Genomic DNA, 19,113 nt, shown 5'->3' with positions numbered 1-19,113 from the left:
GGCGGAACATTGTATGTATAGGTCCACGTTTTGGTATAGCCTCCATATAACGGTACCTCGTTACATTATTAACCGGAATTGTTTAAAATTTGGTATTTGAAGTTCGTAATGGGAACTACAGTCTGTGACAGAAAATTGCCTATGCAGGATCATAGGCCCCACATACCAGTACCTACCTGTATTCGGTATTTTAACGAGTTTAGGTACAATACCCACCGAAATTTATTGAGACGCGTATTTGTAGTTCGTAATGTATGCTACAGCCTATGGCAGAAATCTATCTAGTTCAGGTCGCACAGCTCCGATATAACGCTACCTCCTTATATACGATATTTTGATGATTTTTAGCTTCATTATTCAGCGTTTATTTCAAGTTTCGAATTTGAATATGGTAATGACTTATGACAAACAATGCCCATGTAGGTCCATGTCGTATAGACACCAATATAGCGGCAATATTCGGAATTTTAAAAATTTTAACAGATTTTTTATGGATTTTATTTCCAAATCCGTTCCAAATGGTGGAGTGTATTCAAAATTCGGCCAGGCCGAATTTACTGCTTTTTAACTTGTTATTTTTATTTTATTTATTTTTTTTTACGTTTCTATAGCATAATTCAATTTAGAAAAATAGGGGTTATTATTTATTACGAGTTTCAAAAAACCGAATATCTGGTACCTTCATATGGTAGCTAAAGGAACCCGCGAAACAATATGGACAATGTGCTCAAATCCCATTGTTAACGACGAATACCTTACGATACCCCATAAAAAGGTTGGCTAAAGTCGACAAAAAAGAGAATATCCGAGTGTACCATTATATGGGGATATAGGAGAACGTAAGGCTATGTTGGCAATATTATGCCAGAAACTCAAAATGCAAATATAAAATTAAGAGGTACTATTTTGTAGGGACTATGTAGAAAATATTGTATATGTAGAAAGCATTGCTGCAACCCATTTAAAAGTGTTAATTCTAAATTTCAAACACTTATGTGCAAAATTGTAGCTATAATTATAAAAATACCGAATATAGGGAGTTACCGTTATATTTTTGGGCCTTTACGAAGACGTGGACTTGCATACAATTTTTGTCATAAGCCAATACAATATTCATATACAAAATTTGAACCAATTCCGGAGAATAATGTTGCTAGAATCATCAAAACACCCACTATAGAGAGGAACCGTTATGGTTGCTATACGAAGACCTGGACAAGTGTCGCTGAAATTATAAAAATTCCCAATATAGGGAGTTACAGTTATATGGGGCCTATACCGAAACGACATTTGTAATAACAAAAGTCCTGCAGACCAAACACACATCTGAGTAAAATTTTATCAATCTACTTCAATTCGTTCGGAACCTAGAGTGATTTCCTTAGACGGACAGACATTGCTAAATCGACACAGAATCTTTTGCTGATCAAGAATATATATACTTTGTGGAGTCTTAAATGGGTATATCAGTAAGCAAAAAAACCGAATCAATAACTTTAATACACCCTTTGGTGGAGGATATAATTATTATTATAATGATCGCCAGAACTGTATTTCTCATTCATGTAGATGAATTCCAGTAGATTTTGTGATGTACTCTTGGTTAAATACAACAAGTTTAACATTTACATGTTGCGTAACATGTTTTTGTATGTGTGTGTGTCATTTTCGAACGCAGCATATTGCAAGTGAACCATCAACGGACTAACAAAGTTGTTGTCAATAGTTCTTTCAATATCAACAGAATATATGCACGTATGCCTTTGCTGTTTAACCACTTCCAGAAACACACACAGTTGAAACCGACGTGTTCGGCATTCCTTACAACATCTATGCCCCAGTAACAACAACCACAGAGCAGAGGAAGTCTCATGTATTGTGGTTTTATTGCACAATCTATACACAATTTCCTCAATAAAAATGAAAAAAAAAATATTTGCATTAACCTAAAGGAACTTCAGCCTGTCTGGTTAGCCAGCCCACTTCAACTTCAAGGTACTGAACATTGTGACAGTAATCTGATATGGATGTGCATATCTTCATAAATAGCAGTATTCTGAATCATCTGTCAGTTGCTTTTAGTTACTCGAGTTTACATCATGAAATATATAGAGAATATTGAAAGAATACAGATGTGGAAATAGTTTTTTAAATTGAATAAATATAAATGAAATAAATCGACATTTGAAGAGGATAAATTCGTATAATGGGAATCGATTGCTCACATTTTCTTCTATTGATCCTCGAAATTAATAAAATCTGAAGATTCCTATATATGTCCATATACTTCGAAATAAACTTATATTGACATTAACTGCGCAATACTACACCCTAAAAAACCAAATTAATGCTAAATCGATTGGAAAATAGGTATATACAGGGTGCGATGAAAAAACTGCAACGAGCTTCAGACTGCTGTCATTTCGAAGGCACTCGTCCGACAGCTGTTATAATTATTTCAGTGACAGCTCCTTATAATTTAATTTAAAATTTGATGCTATTCCGAAAATTTTTGCATTGATTCAATAACATTTAAAAAAAATTTGATTTACTTTCTGCTAGTCTGAATTCGGTCGGATGTACCAAAATACAGGTCATTTGGACTTATATATGCCATTTGGTGCACAATTAATCCGAAATCCGTTGAAAATATATATCTAAATCTTATCCGATTATCACCAATTTTTATAGGGTTCGTCCTTGGGCCAAACAAATATTGTTGGCAAAGTTTCATCTCAATCGGATAAAAAATGACCCCTGCATTTGGGCTCAAAAATACATGGACGGAAGGAGAGACGGATTGGCATGCATAAATCGACTAAGAAGGTGATTCTATGTAGATCCTCAAAAGTAACTATCTCGCTTCCTTCTCCAGTTACAAACAAATGCTCAAAGACATAATTCCCTTACCACTTTGTGGTGAAGGGTAAAATGATGTTCTGCAAGAGAATTGAATCGAAAAATGTGTTCTTAATATTTGTGTATTCCTGGCATTTAAAATTTTTGATGTATTCATTTTAACAATTTTTTAATTTAATTAATTTTAATTCTCATCAGTAAAATTTCCTTATACTTAAAATGCAAGGATTTTAAAGAATTTTTATAGGAAAATTTAGAAAGAAATTTGGAAGCCGTTGCTTCCGCCTCTCTATTAAAGTTAATTTGCGATGGAAACTTTAAAAACTGGAAAACTGGAATGGAAGACACATTTTTGGCTCTACTTTCACAACCTACTAAGATTTTCCTGTCTGTGTTAAAGAAGTTGAACTTTGTCACACAGTAGTTTTTACAGTCCCTTTGTAAAAAGTTATTTCTGTACATTTTATATCGCAATCAATTGCTTTTATTTTATGTTTCTATATTCTGCCTAAAGATTACTTCATAATAAATTAGAAAACGAAACCGTATCTGCATGACATTGGTCGCAGTTTCCACAAAAAGAGTTTTAGAATTATGATTTAAAAGAGCCGCATCGAAATCATTATAAATTGTTAAGGTTTGGCCGAAAACTGCAGAAATAAATTCATTCGTAGGATTATCGTAGAATTAAGAATGTTAATATAAGGCGGTTGTGTAAGATATAAACAATGGTGTGTTTTTTGAAATGCGTCTTTTTTAGCGTACGAGAAGTATTAAATTTGGTATAGAACAGGGGTAGGCAAAGAGTATCCCATGGGATTCGAATTTTCGGTCAAAATGGTTTTGGTAGAATATTTAGTTCTATTCGAGCAGTCGATGGGGAAGTTGCTGCATGATTTATTTATGAATACACCTATAGAAATATTGACGTACATAAATATAACTTCCAATATATTTTTGCTATCCCAAAAAAAATTAGTTTAATTTATTATTAGTTCTAAATATGTTTTTGTTTCACACATATCTACAAAAATTACTGATTTTCGCGGTCCTCTCATTTATAATTTTTCTTTAAACCATTATCTCAATACCTTAAATATTTATACTCTCCACCATAGTATGGAGGGTACATTAAGTTTGTCCATCCGTTTGTAACCCCTCGACATATACAGTTTAGACCCAAAAAAGTATAAATATTCTTGATCAGCATAAAATTCTATGTCGATTTAACGATGCCGTCCGTCCGGCTGTGGATTAACTATAGCTTCCGAACGAAATGAAGTAGATTGATACAATTTTACTCAAATGTGTATTATATTTACAGGATTTTTGGTATTGAAAATGGTCCACTTTTTGGTATAGCCCCCATATAATGGTATCTCCCAAAATTCGGTTTTTTTTCGTGATTTAAGCGACATTATTTACCGGAAATGTTTCAAATTTGGCATTGGTAGTAAGTAATGGGTACTACAGTCTATGACAGAAAATTGTCTGTGCATTTCCACGTCGTCGTATAGACCCTAATGTAACGGCTTCATTTGGTATTTTTAAGATTTTAATAAAATCTTTAAGGATTTTTTTTTTTTTTTTTTTTGAAAATTGCCAAAATCGTTCCTAATGGTGGAGGGCACTTAAGATCGGCCCGGCCGAACTTACAGCTTTTTTACTAGTTTTTACGTCCTTCGTATTATCTTTTCTCTTCCAAAATAATTTATGGTCTATTAAATTGTGTAAAAAACAGCGATTTGTTTTTATAAAAATATGAATTTTTGCGAATAAAATTTTTTGAATATTCTTTAAAAAATCCACGTCTCGGTAGCTTTTTAAAAATATGAAAACCGATTGAAAAATAAAAAAGAAACAAAGTATTTCTTACTGTGTATAGAGAGATAAAGAAAAACTTTCAATGTTTTTATTGAAAAACGATATGTTTTTGGAAATGCATACGAAAAGTACTAAATTACACTAAATTTAGTATTAAGTGACGGTTCACCGTAGGAGTGTAACAATGTTTTTGAAAATTCCAACCTAATAGGTTGTAGAAGTAGTAGTAGGAACTATGAAATTCTGCAACATAATCACTGGGATTGGGATGTTGCTTGGCGAGGAAATATCCTTATAGTACTAAATTAAATACCATTGATTTTGGGTGCATAAGCAACCTCAGAAGTGTAAATTTTCTTTTCTAAGCAATGTTCGGTGCTACTTTATATCGAGATGACTAGATGTATTTTATTTGTTTTCAGGAAAAAGGAGGTTCCTAAAGGGTTATTTAAACAAAAAACTTTAGGAAAATGCACATAATCGTTATTTGAGTTGATGGTACGGTCCATATAATTTAATATTTGAAGATTATTTTAATGTAAATTTTGACCGAGAGTGTGTCTCAAATAGTCCGTCCGCTTAGTTCAATTTTGGCATACTCTTCCCAAAATTTCGGCGGTATCTCACGGTTAAATGATTCGATGTCGCCATCCAATGCGTCATTTGAAGCGGGTTTGTCTGTGTAGACATGAACTTTTACATTGCCCCACAAAAAATAGTCTAAATGCGTAAAATCGCACGATATAGGCGGCCAATTGACCGATCCCGAATGTGAAATAAAATGTATATAGAACTCATCTCCCACTGAATCCATTGTTAGGCGGAACGAGTACAGAATTTATTCGACGGTAATTTTGAATCCCTCTTACGTCTTTCTTGTATCTCTGGGAGAGGTAAGTGGGAGAGAATGATATCAATGCCAGTTTTCCTCAAACTTCCCACACGTCAATATTTTGGTATCTCCACCAAAAAAAAAAAATTAAAAATTCTCAGAACAATCGCAGGTTTCACAATCACGTACTGAGTATACAATGTGGACGTCTATTGTGATATGTGCATAGCGTTTAAGTCAGGTCCAAAAAAAGAAAAACAAGTTAAAAAGCAGTAAGTTCGGCCGAGCCGAACTTTGAATACCCCCCTCCATTTGGAAGGAATTTGGAAATTTTCAAAAAATATAATCTGTTAAAAATTCTATTAAACTCTTAAAAATACCGAATATAGCCGTTATATTGGGGTCTATAAGAATATAGCCGTTATATTGGGGTCTACATGGGCATTGTTTGTCATAAGCTGTTACCATATTCAAATTCGAAACTTAAAATAAACGGTGAATAATGTAGCTAAAATCATCAGCATCCATTACGAAGTTCAAATACGACATCTCAAACAATTTCAGTGGGTATTGTACCTAAACACGTCTAAACGAAGACCTGGACCTGCATAGACAATTTTTTGTCGCAGAATGTAGATCCCATTACAAATTCTAACAAGTCAAAAAGTAGTAAGTTCGGCAGGGCCGAACTTTGAATACCCTCCACCATTCGGAACGCATTTGGAAATTTTCAGAAAATAAAATCATTACAACATTCTGTTAAAATTTTAAAAATACCAAATATAAGCATTATATTGAGGTGTATACGATGTAGGCCTACATAGGCATTGTTTGTCATAAGCTATTACCATATTCAAATTCGTAACTTGAAATAAACGGTGAATAATGTTGCTAAAATCATCAAAATATCGTATATAGGGTGGTACCGTTATATCGGAGCTGTACGAAGGCCTGGACCTGCACAGACAATTTTCTGTCACAGGCTGTAGCATCCATTACGAACTTAAAATACCACACCTCAAACAATTTCGGTGGGTATTAGAAGACCTGAACCAGCATAGATAATTTTCTGTCTTAGGGTGTAGTATTCAATTCGAACTTCAAATACCAAATTTGAAACAATTCCGGTGAATAATGTCGCAACAATCATCAAAATACCGAATATAGGGGGTACCGTTATATAGGGGCTATACGAAGATGTGGACCTGCACAGATAATTTTCTGTCTTAGGGTGAAGTATCCAAATCGAACTTCAAATACCAAACTTGAAACAATTCCGGTGAATAATGTCGCTAAATTCATTAAAATACCGAATATCGGGAGGTACCGTTATATGGAGGCTATATGAAGACGTGGACTTGCACAGACAATTTTCTGTCTTAGGGTGTAGTATCCATTTCGAACTTTAAATAACAAATTTGAAAATCGGGAGGTACCGTTATATGGGGGCTATATGAAAACGTGGACCTACATAGCCCATTTACGAACTTAACCTGCCTACTGGAATACTAAACATTTGTGCAAAATTTTAGCCATCGATCTCAATTCATTCGAAAGATAGCGTGATTACAACAGACAGACAGACGGACAGACAGACAGACAGACGGACATGGCTAAAACGTCTTAGAATTTTACGCTGATCAAGAATATATATACTTTGTTGGGTCTGACATGAGTATTTCGAGAAGTTACAAACGGAATGACAAAGTTAATATACCCTCCAAAGAATGGTGGAGGGTATAAAAACGTAAAAACGTTAACAATTCCGGTGAACAATGACGATAAAATTATCAAAATACCGAATATTGGGAGGTACCGTTATATGGGGGCTATACGAAGATGTGACCTGCATAGAAAATTTTCTGTCATAGGCTGTAGTATCCATCACGAACTTCAAATACCAAATTTGAAACTATTCCGGTGAATAATGTCGCTAAAATCATCAAAATACTGAATATGGGGAGTTACTGTTATATAGGGGCTATATGAAGACGTGGACCTGCACAGACAATTTTCTGTCTTAGGCTGTAGTATCCCTTTCGAACTTCAAATACCAAATGTGAAACGATTCCGGTTAATAATGTTGCTAAAATCATTAAAATACCGAATATCGGGAGGAACCGTTACATGGGAGCTATACGAAGCCGTGGACCTACATGGTCCATGTCTGTCTGTCTGTCTGTCTGTCTGTTGTAATCACGCTATCTTTCGAACAAATTGAGATAGAAGGCTAAACTTTTGCACACATGTATATTTTGCCAGTAGGCAGGTTAAGTTCGTAAATGAGCTATGTAGGTCCAAGTTATCATATAGCCCCCATATAACGGTACCTCGCGATATTCGGTTTTTTGATGATTTTAGCGACATTATTCACCGGAATTGTTTCAAATTTGGTATTTGAAGTTCGTAATAGATACTGCAGCATAAAACAGAAAATGGGTCATGTAGGTCCACGTCTTCATATAGCCCCTATATACCGTACCCCCCCCATATTCGGTATTTTGATGATTTTAGAGACACTATTTACCGGGATTGTTTCAAATTTCGCATCTGAAGTTCATAATGGATACTTCAGCCCATGCTAGAAAATTGTCTGTGCAGGTCCACGCCTTCGTATAGCCCCCATACAACGGTACCCTCCATATTCGGTATTTTGATGATTTTAGCTACATTATAAACAGATTTTTCTTCAAGTTTCGCATTTAAATATTGTAATAACTTATGACAAAAGTTGCCTATGCAGGTCCACGTCGTCGTATAAGGATTCGGTATTTTTACGATTTTAACAGAATTTTTAACGGATTTTATTTATTTTTTTTTTTTTTTGGAAATTGCCAAATTTGTACCAAATGGTGGAGGGAATTAAAAGTTCGGAACTTACAGCTTTTTTACTTGTTTTAATATAATTCTTCTCCTAGTGATATCATGCACTCTATAGCAAACTATATCTGTTCTAAAGCCAAATGTTGATGGGTGGTATGATCTACTTTAAATAAATACTTATATTAGGGAAGCTCTACTAAATTTGCATAGTGGTGTAGATTATCATATAGCCGGCCCCGCCCGACTTTTGACTTTTTCCTTACTGGTTTATGATGCACCAAAACTTTTGCTAAGAAAACTCACCTGTAATGACAATTATATCCCATGAGACTTTCTACATTATATATTCATTTAGGGATATTATATGCTAGGCGCATATATAAAAGTTTAACACAGTCATAGGCTTTCCTTTCGTACCTTTAGTAATCTGAATAAAGGCACAATTGAAATTAAAAGAGGGAACCACTAAATCCATAATTATTAATAATTTCATCAAAATCTAAAAAGAGTTTGGCCACAACTGAAGATTTCTCGACAAAATGTAAATGTTATTAGCACAAATTGAAAGTAGTAAATTTAATACTGTCTACAACAATTTAAATATTTTCCCCTCCCAGTTACCATAGCACGAGTCTTTTGTTATCAGCAAACAACAACAATCTTGTTGGTGACAAACACCACTCGGTTACATAAATACAAATGTTCTCACCTTCATCTCCTTTAATGCCATATCAACCGAATATTGTGTTGTCACAAAGTTCACATTTCTTGGAAATCTCTTGTCAGCATCGTTACAAATTTTAATTTTTTTAGTAAATTAAACACTTTCGGAAGCATTTCAAGGAAGCCAAGTTAATAAATGACTCGTACATAAAGTCATCTTTTAGTATTAATTAAATATAAACAACATGGAAGTGCGGAAAAATAATTACATGAGGAAGTAGTGATGTGCTGGTGTTTTGTTGTTTAGATTAAAGGAATATTTTTAAGTTCAATATTATTTAATTTAATATCAAAAAATTGCTATATATATGAAGTAGAACTAAAACGATAAGCAGTAATACTTTCAAATTACGCATTTAGGGATCGAAAAAAATTTAATCTGAACCATCAAATGGAACAATTAGGTGCCTGCTCAGAAAATAAAAAGATTTCAATACCTAAATTACACTGTGCGACAAAATTGCATATTTTCAATAATTGCAAGAAACGATTTTGGCACTTTTCAAAAAAAAAAAATAAAATAAAATAAAATCCGTTAGAAATTTTGTTAAAATCTTAAAAATTCTGAATGTAGCCATTATATTTGGGCCTATACGACGACGTGGACCTGGATAGGCAACTTTTGTCATAAACCATTACAACATTCAAATGCGAAAATGCGGGAGGTACCGTTATATGGGGGCTATATTAAGACGGGGACCTGCACAGAAAATTTTCTGTCATAGGCTTTAATACACATTACGAACTCCAAAGTATATATATTCTTGAACAGCGTAAAATTCTAAGTTGATTTAGCGATGTCCGTCTGTCTGTCTGTTCTAATCACGCTTCCCTTCGAACGTATTGAGATAGAAGGCAAACATTTTGCACACATGTTTATTTTTTCAGTAGGCAGGTTAAGTTCGTAAATGGGCCATGTAGGTCTACGTTTTCATGTAGTCCCGAAATTTTATTGTATTTTCATGATTTTAGCGACATTATTCACCGAAATTGTTTCAAATTTGGTATTTGAAGTTTGTAATTACAGTTTGCGACAGAAAATTGAAATGCAGGTCCAGGTCTTCGTATAGGCCCCATATATCAGTACCTCCCAATATTCGGTATTTTGACGAGTGTAGGTACAATACTCAGCGAAATTGTTTGATATAACGGTACCACCCTATATACAATATTTTGATGATTTTAGCTACATTATTCACCGTTTGTTTCAAGTTTCGAATTTGAATATGGTAATGTCTTAACGACAAACAATGTAGAATTTTTAAAGGATTTTGTTTTTTGAAAATTTCCAAATTCGTTCCAAATGGTGGAGGGTATTCAAAGATCGGCCCGGCCGAACTTACTGCTTTTTATAATTAAACCCTACACCACTCTGTGGTCAGGATAGTATAATGTGTGCTTGTTTTTTTTTTTTTTTTTGTAATATAAAAAAGTCCCTGTATTTTTTTATATAGATTATCTTCGCAGATAGAAACTGTTACGAACTCCTTATATCGAATTTTATATAATTCCGTTAAGAAATATTGCAAATGCCATCAAAACACAGAATATCGGGAAGGACCGTACATAGGAATTGATATGCCTGCTGAAATGAGATAGCCATATACAAGTACCTTGGCTCAAATCTAAATTAACTTAGAATTAAACCTAAATATACTTTATTGGGTGTAAAATATTACTTCGATGATCCTCCATAGTATTGTGGATGGTAAAAAAAATTAAACCGATTTTCATTAAATGTAAGTAAACTTATATTTACGCTGCATTCGAACCTATGTGTCGTAATCTATTCTTTTTGCTCAAATATTACGTACTTGATTTACAAAGGACAAAAAATCTATCTTAAGGAACAACGGAGGACATTTGATAATAATTGAAGTCTTAACATGGTTATATAAAATCCGCTTTTTTACTTATTTGTGTTTATTATTTCATTAATTGTTGTTTTCTCGATCTTTCATTGTCTATCATTATTGATATCTGTTAAAGTTTTATTAAATAATTAAATGTTCAAAGTGACAATCTCAGTTCCAAAAATACCCTATTGACCGACATTTACAAGGAAATCTAAGTCATCGTCAAATGAGAATAATTCTCAACTCAAATAGATGTCAATTTGGAAACAAATTCAATGAATGCCTTAACATCAAAATATTTACTTGACACAAAGTTACATATGATATATCATAGACAAACATATCTATGCTTTTATTGCAAGTCAGATGTCAATTTCTGCAATTGGAATTTCAGATTTATTTTATTGTTTATATGTACACATATATCATTTCTCTGTCATCATCTACACTTGTAAATTATTTATTTATTGTTGTTGGTAATTAGGAATTTCAAAAATTCCTTTCCATTAAAGAAAATGATTTGATGGCATTTTTCAGAAATATATTTCATTCATTTTGATATTTTTGGCTGTATTTACATACGTACGCATGTACACACACACATAACAAAAGTATCTGTGAGTATAGACAACTTACTGTGTGAATTTCAATTAAATTCTCCCCAGAACGACATACACAATTTATTAAATGATTTCAATGTTTGAAATATAGATTTATTTTGGTTTTGAATATTGCCTAGATACTAATTGATACTTTTATAAGAGTTATATTCTGAAGTTAAGAAGAAGCTAATGACAAAAAAAAAACAATTAAAAAAGCTGTAAGTTCGGCGGCGCCGAACTTTGAATACCCTCCGCCAGTTTGTACAAATTTGGCAATTGAAAAAAAAATTAAATTAAAAAATTAAAAAATAAACTTAATAATTCTGTTAAAATCTTAAAAATACCGAAAGTAGCAGTATATTAGGGTCTATATGACGACGTGGACCTGCATAGGCAACATTTGTCATAAGCTATTAAAATATTTAAATTCGAAACTTAAAAAAAATCTGTATAATTTAGCTAAAATCATCAAAATACCGAAATAGAGAGTTACCATGGGGGTTATAAAACGTGAACCTGTACAGAAAATTTTCTGCCAGAGGCTGTAGTATCCATTACTAACTTCAAATACAAAATTTGAAATAATTCCGCTAAATAATGTGCTAAAATCATCAAAATACCCAAATATCGGGTGGTACCATTATATGGGGGCTATACGAAGATATGGACCTGCATGGGCAACTTTTGACATAAGCCATTACAATATTCAAATGCGAAACTTAAAAAAATCGGTAATAATGTAGATAAAATCAAAATACCGAATATCGGGAGATACCGTTATATGGGGGCTATACGAAGACGTGGACCTGCACAGACAATTTTCTGTCATAGACTGTAGTATCCATAACGAACTTCAAATGCGCAATTTGAAACATTTCCGGTAAATAATGTCGCTAAAATCATCAAAATGCCGTATATCGGGAACTTATTATTTGAATTTCCCAAAGCTATTTCTATCTTAAATCAAATTTCAGATTTCCAGATCTATGCCTGACAAAAATATCACATTTAATACCACTTAGTACTTTTCGTATTTTTTTAGTACATATTTCCAAAACCACCAAACTTACAGGTCCATCCAAACCTAAATTGTACAAAAATTTTGAACCATTTTGTACAGTTCTTGTACCTAGTACACATTTCTAAAACCACCTTGTTATATCAACCCTTCTTTCCAAACTCGATTTTTATGGGGGAGTATGATTGGGATGTATGGGGAGTATGAATGTATGCTAAGATTATGTCCGCTTCCAAATTTTTGGACATGATCCCCAAAAAGAAAACAAGGCTTACGTTGAGCTTGGGAGCTATGCTCGAGTTGCTCTGAAATTTTTATCACAGGTAGGTATTTATACCATACACCGCATTGTGATAAGGGTATTATGTCTTTGTGCATTTGTTTGTAACATGGAGAAGGAAGCGAGATAGACCCATAGTTACTTTTGAGGATCTCCTTGTCAGTCCGTCTGTCCATATATTCTTGTGAACAAAATACATTTCGCATTTATAATCCGATTGAGAGGAGATAATCGGTCAAAATTTAGATATAACTCCCATATATATCTTCGTCCGATTTGCCTCTTATTTGCACCAAACGTGTGATATCAGCCCGAATAGTATGGAATTTAGCACATACAACCAAATTAGGGCTGAAAATAAGTATGCCAAATTTGATCGAAATCGGTTCAGATATAGCTATAGCTCCCATATATATTGTTCATCCGATTTGTTATTTTTGGTTCCGCAGCCGTAAAATGCACTCTGTACCAACAATATTTGGGGAAATACAGTACAGTTCAAAAATATATTTGCTAAATTTTATCGAGATCGGTTCAGATTTGGATATAGTTCCCATATATAACGTCGTGCGATTTAAATTTTATTGTGCACCAAACGTTTAATATTTGCCCAAATTGTATGGAATTTTGCACATAGGACCGAATTAAGAAGGTAGTATGCCAAATTTGGTGAAGATCGGTTCAGATATAGCTATATCTCCAATATATACTGTTCATCCGATTTGTTATATTTGTAACCCACAGCCGTAATATGTACTCCGTAACAACGATATTTAGGGGAATTTTTTAAAAACCGCTCAGAAATATCTTTGCCAAATTTTATCGAGATCGGTTCAGATTTGGATATAGCTCCCATATATATCTTTTTTTCTGATTTCAAATTAATTTTGCACTAAATGGCAGCGAACGAAAACAAACGAAACAAATAACGTACTGCTCCCATATTTCAATCGTTTTGTACTTCAAACAAAACAATACCACAAACATTTCAAAGCCAGAAGTATACAAACAATACGATTGCCTTAATGTACTTCGGCTATGATTCGCCGAGCTGTATCGTTTGCGAACGAATCGCTGGGAAACGCTTGCTGAGCGAAATGTGGACTGCTATATTTATAGTCGTCATTGTAAATATTGTTTTTTACACTGCTGCTATTGTATTATAGACGTAATAAATAAAAAAGAAGACATGAATTTATATTATTACTAGCTGGCCCGGTCCGTGTTGCCGGCCCGTAGTTTTTGTCTATTATGCATATATGTCAAAGCATAATTATTCACAGATATGACTGATATAAGTGTTCACTTACTGGTCGATTAATTTTTAATTTTTAGTCAAATAAGTCTAAAATTTGTAGATATGTTGAAATTTTTGTGTAAGATTTGAAATATGGTAAAATCAGGAGGTACCTTTATATGGGCCCTACTCCGAAACATCGACCTACATTGAAAACTTGTTCTACCCCTTATAATCAAAGATGACAAATAGAGGCCAAACAAAAACAAAAATATAGCAGAAAAACATAGCATGTCAAACTGAAAAAAAAAAAATTCACGTGATTTAAATAAGTAAAAATAGTTTTATTCAACTCATAATTGAGGGCAGACTGATTTCAGAATTGTCAAATATAATTACTATTTTACACCCATTACCGTAAGATGGGAACTAAATTTAATTGTCATTTAAATTGTAAATTGGATACACCATAAAGTCTATATTTTCATCATAGTATAATTCAATGACGATTCAACAAAAATTCGGTCCCGTGCTACTTTCTTATATTTGTAATTTGTTCATGTTTTCACAATTTATTTCATATAGATGTACATCCCAAATTTACGTTCCCAACCAATAGAATACAAAATTTTCTTTTCTGACCACACATTAGATGTGAAAGTGGACTTGGGGATACTCCAATGTGTGGACTTTACTTACGTATGTGGCAATTATCTGTATGATGGCTCCTTACCCCAGGGTAGCATAAATACATTTTTTAGCCTAATCAATTGATGAATGTGATCAAGACCAATATGGGCCCTACTCCGAAAATTTCAAATTTTATACGAAGAGGTTCTCTACCCCCTTAGAAACAAAGATGCCAAATAAGTGCCAAAATATGAAAAAAGTGACCAAGACACCAAAAATAGTTTAAATCATACGATGGTTATATAAATATGAAATCGGGTTGTACCCTTATCCGTGAGTTATGATCGATATCATCATATCATTTAAATTTGACTTTTTATTGATTGTACTCCCAAAGAATTTTGCATTTTGAGCTCTCATTGGACGGATTATTGTCACATGAAAGAAGTAGGTCAACGCTTTGAAATGAGCCCCATTAGTCTTTTTCGGTCATTTTTGTTTGTTTAAATGTGTGCGCATCTTCCAGCTGAAGCACGATGTAGGCCCTGGAGTTTAAAGGTAGATGTCAGTTAATATCGTATTTCGCACTTATTTCATTTTTTTGTTCACAAAAAATCCACTGAATTCAATATGATATTACAAATTGAGAAAAATTGACAAAAGAAGAATAACAAATTGAAAAAATCTTCAACTTGTTCGCTTTTTCTTACAACAAATGTTTAAAGATCCTTACAAAGCTTGTCAATAGAATGTACTATTATTTTAAAATTCGATTCCATTGAATTTTTTTTTCGATTTTTTTCCCGATTTGAAAATTTTTGCAATGAGATCTCTTTTTTCGTGATTTTTTAGCGATTTTGAAAAAGTAATTATCTTTTAACTTTGGCGTGATCGCGTTAAATTATTTCGATATTATCTATTCCGTCTCGCCACCACATAATTCGGTACTACACTTCCATGTAACCCGCCATCAATTTCAGTTCTCAAGAAATCAAGTCAATTAAATAAATTGGTATTAATATTCGAATTCAAAAATAAAATATTAAAAGCACTACAAATGTACATTAGAAAAAAAGTAAGTCAAATTGAAAAAAAAAAAAAACATGCAAAATAAAACATTACTATTGTACATTTCAAAAGTCAAAATGAAAATGTTAATATATCACATTTTTACGTGATTTTTTTGTATATTATCCCTTTCGGATAGGAGACAATTCCGAATTTGTATGAATCATTAAAATCAGTTCAGCGGTTCTTAAGTTATAAACGTAGTAACTAACACAACTTTCTTTTATATATATAGATAAGTTTTTACTTTTTTGTAATGAGTTAGTATACAGGGAAACGTTTGCAAACGTTTGCAATGAGTTTTGTACTGTTTCGTTTCCAATGTTGCGTCATCCAGCAGAGTACATTTCAGTTTTGTTTTTGTTTCCACTCATCTACGTGAACAAAACTAAATACAAAAGAAATCCCGTTATCTTAATATCGGTAGTGTTTCGTTTTATTCTTCAAGAAAATACGGAACAAAATTGGGCAATACAAGTCCGAATTTAAAAGATACAAATGCTTCGGCATATTTAGTCCTTTCAACTAAATTATAATTATAATCATAGCGTGTATGATTGAATTCTCCCAAAAAAACTTTTAATTGTTATGTGGAGCTCTACTTAATTAGTAAAGTGGTGCAGGGTATCATAAAGTCGGCCCGCCCGACTTTAAGACTTTCTTTACTGGTTTAAGTTAATTGCAGACCCATATCACTGAGCAAACAATTCCTTCCACCCGCCTGCCATAGCTGTTCAGCTGTGATTTAAGCCGTTTATTAAAAGTCCATTAACAAATGCTTGTCATTAATCAATTCGGAAAAGTTTGTGACATGAAAAAGGTATATTTTTATATGTTCACCCATTTGTTACAGAGAGGAAGAGAGACAGGGAACGGGAGAGAAATTGGTTGCAAAAAATTAATTTTAATTGAAGTTACTCCCATAAAATTATATTTAATTTAATTGATGTGGAGGCTAAGTGGGGGCTTTACATATTGCAGCATAATACCACTACTGGTCAGCCTTATAATGAAACAGTATACAACACTATGTGACAAACCTACATTTTTATACCCTTCACCATAGTATGGAGGGTATGTTAAGTTTGCCACTCCGTTTGTAACACCTCGATATATACATTTTAGACCCCACAAAGTATATAAATACCCTCCACCATTCGGTACAAAATGAAATTTAAAAAAATAAAATCCGTTAAAAATTCTGTTAAAATCTTAAAAATACCGAATATTATGGTCTATGCGACGACATGGACCTGCATAGGCAACTTTTGTCATAAGCTATTAAAATATTCAAATGCAAAACTTGAAAAAAAAATCTGTTTATAATTTAGCTAAAATCATCAAATTACCGATTATAGGGAGGTACCATGGGGTTATATAACGTTACTAGCTTCAAATACAAAATTTGCAACACTTCCGGTGAATAATGTCGCTAAAATCATCAAAATACCGAATATCGGGAGCTACCGTTATATGGGGGCTATACGAAGACGTGGACCTGCACAGACAATTTTTTGCCATAGCCTGTAGTATTCATTACGAACTTCAAATACCAAATTTGAAATAGTTCCGGTAAATAATGTCGCTAAAATTATCGCCTGCCCGGACAATTTTATGTCATTGGCTGTAGTATCCATTACGAACTTCAAATGCGAAAATTGAAACATTTCCTGTATATAACGTCGCTAAAATCATCAAAATACCGAATATCAAAAGGTACCATTATATGGGGGCTATAACAAATCGTGGAACTACATGGCACATTTTTCAAGTCCTGCAGACATAACTTACAATTGAGCAAAATTATATCAATCTTATTCAACTCGTACGGAAGCAAGAGACAAACTTAATATACCTTCCATACTATGGTGGAGGGTATAAAAACATATTTGATTTATATTGTTATATGACAAGCCTCAGCCATATGGCCACAGAGTTTATATATCATTTGATACGGCCAAAATGTGCATAATCGAAATAACGATTTTAGACCCCAGGACCCTCTTTGGGCCAAATTCGTTCGACAATTTAACCTCTATTCATTCAAATAAATAAAAATGGTACAACATTTATTGCATTCTAGAACATTTGGTAAACTTATTATTCGAATTTCCCAAAGTCATTTCTATCTTATATAAAATTTCAGATTTCCAGATCTATGCCTGAAAAAAATATCGCATTTAATACCACTTAGTACTTTTTGTACTTTTTTAGTACATACCTCTGACAAATTTTATCAAGATCGGTTTAGATTTGGATATGACTCCCATATATATCTTCAACCCATTTTGGGTTAATTGTGTACTAAATGCCCAGTATCATTCCCAGTGCACAGTGGTCGAGGTTGTATGGGAACAGCGGCCAAAAATACTTTCAGTATAGATATCAAAATGAATCTTTGGTTATGGTACCAAGATGGGATAAAAATAAAAAATTTGACAAAATGGATATGGTCGGTGCATGTTTTGGCATGGTCCCCCTACAACGTACCTCCCGAATAAGAGTTATTTGACCAATTTTTGTCACATTTCCACACAAGTTATTTGACATTTTACGTTCTAAAAGGTAAAAGAATAACCCTACTGAAAATTATTTGGAACGACCCGCCTTCAAGTAGAGTCCCCCTGTGAAGGTGTTGGGACAACTATAATTTGATCAATTACATCGCTTTGCAGTTCCATTATACGTGAAGCGGTGTGATCTAGTAAGCTTTGTAATTCAACTTCTGCACTGGAATCATTTACAGTTATTACTTCGGGATAACTCTTCTTTTTTTCTTTTAAGATACTGTCATAACTCGGCAAAAATTCCACATCTATTTTATTGTTTATGAAGCTTCTTAATAACAGATATTGGTGTTTTGTCAGGTTTGATTTTACCATTAGCAACATAACTTCTGTTATATTTGCTGGCAAAATTGTGGGTGACTTTGGTTCCATGACAACTCGCAAATCTTCTGCAGCGGACACATTTGTTTCCGCCAGTTCAGCTATTCTCCTGAGTTTCGTTCTAGACGAGGACTCTTTAAGACTCAATCGTGGACGTCCACGTTCTCGTTCTTCCAAATGAGAATCTGAATATTTTTTTCTTAATAAAAAATATTCATATTCGGAAATCCAATCAGCATATTTTTCCAACACAGTTCGTTTCACGCTGTGAGACTTTTTCCAAAAGTCTGTTATTTTTTTTGCAGATATAACTTTGCATTTTTCAAATTTATTTTGATTGGTTAATAAATATTCCTTTTCAATGCTGAGCTTTAGAGTGTCATTCACCAATTTTACCTTTTCAGCTACTGTTCCACGTGTTGAACTCCAAATATCAAACATATATCTTCGCGATATTTCACACTTCCATGAAC

The sequence above is a fragment of the Musca domestica genome, unplaced genomic scaffold (genome assembly GCF_030504385.1).
Source record: "Musca domestica strain aabys unplaced genomic scaffold, Musca_domestica.polishedcontigs.V.1.1 78, whole genome shotgun sequence".
NCBI classification, from domain to species: Eukaryota; Metazoa; Arthropoda; class Insecta; order Diptera; family Muscidae; genus Musca; species Musca domestica.
This window is presented reverse-complemented; position numbering follows the sequence as displayed.